Source organism: Salmo trutta, chromosome 17 (genome assembly GCF_901001165.1).
Source record: "Salmo trutta chromosome 17, fSalTru1.1, whole genome shotgun sequence".
Classification (NCBI taxonomy): Eukaryota; Metazoa; Chordata; class Actinopteri; order Salmoniformes; family Salmonidae; genus Salmo; species Salmo trutta.
The window spans coordinates 47,108,316-47,114,888 of NC_042973.1; positions in this window are offsets into that span (position 1 = coordinate 47,108,316).

The window sequence follows — 6,573 nt, forward strand, 5'->3', positions numbered from 1 at the left end:
TTTCCGGGCAGCGCAGGCGCAGTTAGCTCAGGCGTTACCACGCAGACGTGTAACTGCTGATGGTTAATTGCAGCAACTGGAGTATGTGGTCCTGTGAAATTGGCGTTTTTTTTGTTGCACAAGCGGTCTTTTAGTGTGCTGGGCTTTTTGGTACAAACACAACTTTTCCCTTCGTAAATGTTTTATATGGAATAATGGGGCGATACCGTAATTACCATAGTTGGTTCTCAAAAAACATTGTCCTAGTCAGCCAAGTAGTTAGTATTAGTGGGAATCTGTTAACACAGAGAGCATTTATTGAAAGAAACAAGTATACCTAGTGGGATAAAATCTTTACTACAGAATAAAGCATGTTCTGGAAAATCTCCTATTGTAAGCGATATCCTGGTGAATGGCATAGGTTTACTAGATAAGAAATTCAATAATCGGTTATTAAGGGATATTTTCTACAGGAATTCTATTCCTTCTGCTATATTTTGTTGGCCTTCATCGTTTGATGGTAACATGCTTGGCTCACTCAACATAAATTTATGGTGACCATAAATTTAAGATTATCCATAGATTTAAATGTAAAGATTATCCATAGAATCTACCTCTATAATAACTTGATTTCTAAATACTGTATATACTCGATGTTGCCAGTGAATGCAGTTTTTGTGAACTACAAACTGAATCTGAACACGTATTTTGCAATTGTTTACATAGTGAGGTGTTCTGGACTGATGTGAAACTATTTTGGTAGCAAAATGCATACAACTTTGACATATTATTTCACGACACTGATTCCACAATTGAACGCCAGTATGTCATAAATCTCTTTATTTTGTTAGGAAAATTGTTCATTCACAAATAAAAATGTATGAAGAAAAAATGCCCTTTTAAAAAAAAACTGATTTGGACAATTATTTAGAATCATTAAAACGGATGCAAAACAAAATGTCTCAAACATGTATTCGCTACACGTCTGTATTTAATTTGATATGATGTGGATTTGTTTTAACTTATTTTTCCTCTTTGTTATTTCTTTGTGGAATCCCTTTGGCTGTTCTGCCTTTTTTTGTTTTGCATGTTATGTGGCGGGAACAGGACCCGGAAGTAGGACAGACGGCGGTTGAGATGACGGAAGCAGAAGTGTTGTTTGAAGCTGAAAGCGTGTAAAGTGCTGTCAGTGAGAAATATGAGTGGACAACAGTGAAGTCCAAGAATGGAACAAAAAAGGGCTAAAATTGTTGTGGGAAATTAGTCTGATGAACAATTGCTTGTTGGAGTACGTGTTTTGGATAAGATGTTTATTTGGGAAACCCTTTTTATGTCACAAGGATGGTGAAGAAGGCTCTGGGGAAAGTGGATGCAGTCTAAGTAACCAGGAGTGGTATGATATTGATATCGTGTGTATTTAAAGAGCAAAAGGAGCGTGCATTGTGGCTAACAAAATTAATGACGCATGAAGTTGACAACTTTGATTTTCGGAGCAGGGCACCGGTAAAAGGTGCTGGCATAACATTAAACATTGATCATCAATATCTTAGGCAAAAAAATCAAAGAGTAGTTAATACATGTCGCTTGACCGATATGGAGAATGGGATAAAGGAGCAAAGTTGATATGTATTATTGATGTTTGATGAAGAGTATCAAACAACCTACAGTATGTAAAGCTGGGATATATAAGATACCCCGTGAGAGCAACCCGATGCAATGCAAGAATTGCAAAAAGTTTGGCGATGTGTCAAGTATTTTCAGACACAAGGAATATGTTATTGAAGAGTCTGTGAATGTAAAATGTTGCAACTGTGGTGGAGATCATATTCCCGAATTCCCTGAGTGCTTTGTTAGGGTGAAAGAGGTTCAAGTGTCAATGATCTGGGCTGTACAGCAAATATCCTTTGTGGAGGCGGTGAAGAGAGTTGAAGGGGCAATAGGCCACAGTGTTGAAGAAGATATGGCGGTGGATGCGTCGCAACCAGTTGCAAATGATATACGCCAATCAAGGGATCTGGACACACATACTGTGAAGGTGGATTTTGTAGCATTTATAGCCTCAGTTATTAATTGTACTGCACAAGTGTCCAAGAAGCTGGACATCATTATATCTGCAGCCAATACGTTTTTGGGCCTCCAAGACTTCACGGCAGAAGCACTGCAAGGACAACTGTCGCCAGAAAATGTCCTGCCCTTACAGGATACTTCTAAACCTATGCCGGGACCTGATTAGAATGTTGTTAGAAAAGCAGGGTGATTTAGTTTAATTTACATTTCGTTATTGATAGTTTATATAAATATAAGGTACCAGTCAAAACTAATTCAAGGGTTTTTCTTTATTTTTTACTATTTTCTACATTGTAGAATAATAGTGAAGACAATAAAACTATGAAACAACACATATGGAATCATGTAGTAACCAAAAAGGTGTTAAACAAATCAAAATATATTTTAGATTCTTCAAAGTAGCCACCCTTTGCCTTGATGACAGCTTTGCACGCTCTTGGCATTCTCTCAACCAGCTTCACCTGGAATGCTTTTCCAACAGTCTTGAAGGAGTTCCCCCAAATGCTGAGCACTTGTTGGCTGCTTTTCCTTCACTCTGTGGTCCAACTCATCCCAACCATCTCAATTGGGTTATGGCCGTGTAATTGTGGATGCCAGGTCATCTGATGCAGCACTCCATCACTATCATTCTTGGTCAAATAGCCCTTACACAACTTGGAGGTGTGTTGCATCATTGTCAGGTTGAAAAACAAATGATAGTCCCACTAAGCGCAAATCAGATGGGATGGCGTATCGCTGCAGAATGCTGCGGTAGCCATACTGGTTAAGTGTGCCTTGAATTCTAAATAAATCTGCAACAGTGTCACCAGCAAGCACCCCCACAACATCACACCTCTTCTTCCATGCTTTCCGGTGGAAACCACACATACAGAGATCAGCTGTTTACCTACTCTGCGTCTCGCAAAGACACGGTGGTTGGAACCAAAAATGTCCACCGGTCTAATGTCCATTGCCGTGTTTCTTTGCCCAAGCAAGTCTCTTCTTTTTATTGGTGTCCTCTAGTAGTGGTTTCTTTGCAGCAATTTGACCATGAAGGCCTGATTCACGCAGTCTCCTCTGAACAGTTGATGTTGAGATGTGTCTGTTCCTTGAGCTCTATGAAGCATTAATTTCAGCTGCAATTTCTGAGGCTGGTTACTCTAATGAACTTATCCTCTGCAGCAGAGGTAACGCTGGGTCTTCCTTTCCTTTGGTGGTCCTCATGAGAGCCAGTTTCATCATAGCGCTTGATGGTTTTTCGACTGCACTTGAAGAAACTTTAAAAGTTCTTGAAATGTTCCGCATTGGCTGACCTCCATGTTTTAAAGTAATAATGGAGTTGTTTCTCTTTGCTTATTTGAGCTATTCTTACCATAATAGGGCTATCTTATGTATACCACCCCTACCTTGTCACAAGACAACTGATTGGCTCAAACGCATAAGAATGATAGAAATTCCACAAATTAACTTTGAACAAGGCATACCTGTTAATTGAAATGCATTCCAGGTGACTACCTCATGAAGCTGGTTGAGAGAAAGCCAAGCGTGTGCAAAGCTATCATTAAGGCAAAGGGTGGCTACTTTGAAGAATCTGAAATATAAAATATAGCCACACATTTGGATATCATAGAATTACATGGATATATCTTATGTAAAATTTTGAAGTGCACTTCCTTAACTTTGTTTGGTATACAATATTTGTAAGGCCTTAACCACGCATTTTTCCAGACAATGTCAGGAATAAGCATGTTCCAGAAAAACGTTCCTCTCGGTGTAAGTTGGTTTTGTGAATGATATATTTATTACAAGACTTCTCAAGTAAGCCCACGCCTTCCAATCTGAGTTCTGGATAAACTTTGTGATCATTACCAAAGCTAAGATGAGTTTTCATTAGTGTAGTTAGACCACTGGGAACGGCTTTGATCACAGAAATAAACTCTCTGAAAGGTATTGGAAACTCTTTCAATGTTATAAATTGTTCATATGTGAGAATATTACCCTTTTTGTTGAAAACATCAAGAACACAGTCAATATTCTTCTCATGCCAGCTGGGGAAAAACAATGACTTATTCCTTCCAGTTACATCTGAATTATTCCACAAAAGAGCTTTATGTGGGGAAAAACTGTGCAGGAAACATATTTTCCAGGCCATTAAAGCTTGTTGGTGAAACCTAGCCAATTTCGCAGGTAATCTTTCAGGAATATAATTACATTATTTGGAATGAAATACCATATTGATTCAGTATTGATCAAACATCTTTTCAACCAGTTTATCTTGAAAGTGTTATTTATGTCAACAAAATCCAACACTTATATTTCAGTCATGGATCAAGTCTGCTGGTATTTTGATACTTATTCACAAGTTTAAAGGTGACGTTCTAGAATCCACATCTTCACAAGACGGGAGATGGGTCATAGTAACTATTAAACTTGACAATGCTATTTTCATCATTTGTAATGTATACGGACATAACTCACACGCTCCTAATAAGACCCTTTTTACCCAATTTACCAGGAAAGTACAGGATTTAAGCAACAAATACTCAGGCTTTTCTAATTATTTCAGGGGATTTTAATGAAACACCTGATGCATCTCTTGATCGTTTTCCTCCTAGAACGAGTCAAAGCCCTCAAAATAGCATTATTATCACTACATTATGCAAGGATCTCTGTGTTGAGGATGCCTGGCGTTATTTCAATCCGGATGCAAAGGGATATACCTGGACCAACAAAACTATGTCACGTAAATCTAGAATAGATTTATTCCTAATTTACCCTTTTTTGTTACAATTTGTTATAGATGTAGATCATCAGTTGGCTCCCTTTTCTGATCATCACTTGATTTCCCTGAATTTACAAGCTACTAAAAAATCAAAAGGTACTCGAAGATATATATTGGAAATTAAACAACACACTTCTTAAAGATACTACTCTCATTGAAAACATCAAATCGTTAGCTAAAGATATTTTTGCAAGAAAAGACTTGTGTCAAAGAAGTAGATGGGAATTTTTCAAATATTAAGTCAGAGTGGTAGCCATTAAACGCGCCAAAGAACTGATGCAATTTAAGAACCTTACAGAAAATGAGAAGATGAGCAAGCTTGACAGTTTTCTAAACAGATCTGTCAAAGGGGGCCTTTGAAAGGTCAAGAGCAAAATGGATTGAAGAGGGGGAAAGAAACACTAGTTACTTTTTTGCACTTGAAAAGAGAAACTACAAAAGAAAATCTACAACTGCACTCAAAATTAACGATGTTCTATTCAAAGATCCCATTACAATATCATCATTTGTCAATTCCTTTTATGAAAACCTTTACAGCTCTCAATTTCAGGAAGATGGTTGTGAAAGCTACATTTGCCACATTCAGAATTTATGTCCCTGTAATGGAGGATGATTTCCACTGTTTGCGATTCACCTGTGTCAATCTAAGAAATTAGAGAGGCTCTGAATTCAAAGAAAAAAGGGAAATCCCCTGGCCCTGATGGTCTGTCGGTTGAATTCTATAGACAGTTTTGAGAGTTACCAGAAGACCCGATTTTCAAGATTGCATTAAAAGTGGGGAAATGGTCTCCACTATGAAACAGGGCCTTATTTCATTGATTCCGAAGCCCGATAAAGACCCTTCTCTCATTGACAGTTGGAGACCAATTACTTTATTAAATATTGATTTCAAATTGATTGCTCTGCTTTATGGCAAAAGATTAAAGAAAGGAATATATACCATTATAAATGAGACTCAAACAGGATTTATGAAGGGCTGTCACATAAGCTCTAACATTTGTTTAGTCTTGGACTTTATAGATTATTCAGATTCAATTGACTCAGATGCGGTTGTCTTATTTTTGGACTTCTGTAAAGCCTTTGACACAACTGAACATGAATTTCTCTTTAGGTCTCTTAAACTTTTTGGAATTGGTGAACATTTTATCAAAGTAATTCGCATGACAGGTGGCCTGTCATGAAGTCCAGGATCTTCAAAATAGCATGGTTGGTTAAGAGCCGATAAGACGGCAGCCCTCCCCTCCGGCGCCATCGTAATTGTGGAAAGTCGTGGTATGTGTTAATTGTAGGGGTACCCATGCGGCTGGGGATCAGAAATGTCCTGTGTGAGAGAGGCAGGTTGAGGTTTCCAGGGTTAGAGTACTGCAGAAGTTGTCATATGCTGAGGCGTTGAAGAAAGTAGAGGAAGATGGGTCCACAGGGTAGTAGAACTACCAGTACAGAAGGATAAACCAACAAGTGATATATGTTTCAGTAAGATTTAATTTTGGGCATTTATAGCTATGGTTATCAACTGTACTGCAGGGATGGAACGTAAATCGCAGAAAATAGAGTTTGTGGTGGCACAGGCAGAGAGGTATTTGGCGAGATTTGACGTCAGAAGAGTTACAGGGTGTGTTGAGTGGTGGTGTCCCATCCTGAAGTAGGACTAAATATATTTAAATACTGAGGTATTGCATATATATTATTATTAATATTTTTTATTTTAAAAAAAAGTATAATTGTGAGTGTATTGCTAGATGGTAGGGTATTTGCTTTTTTTTATT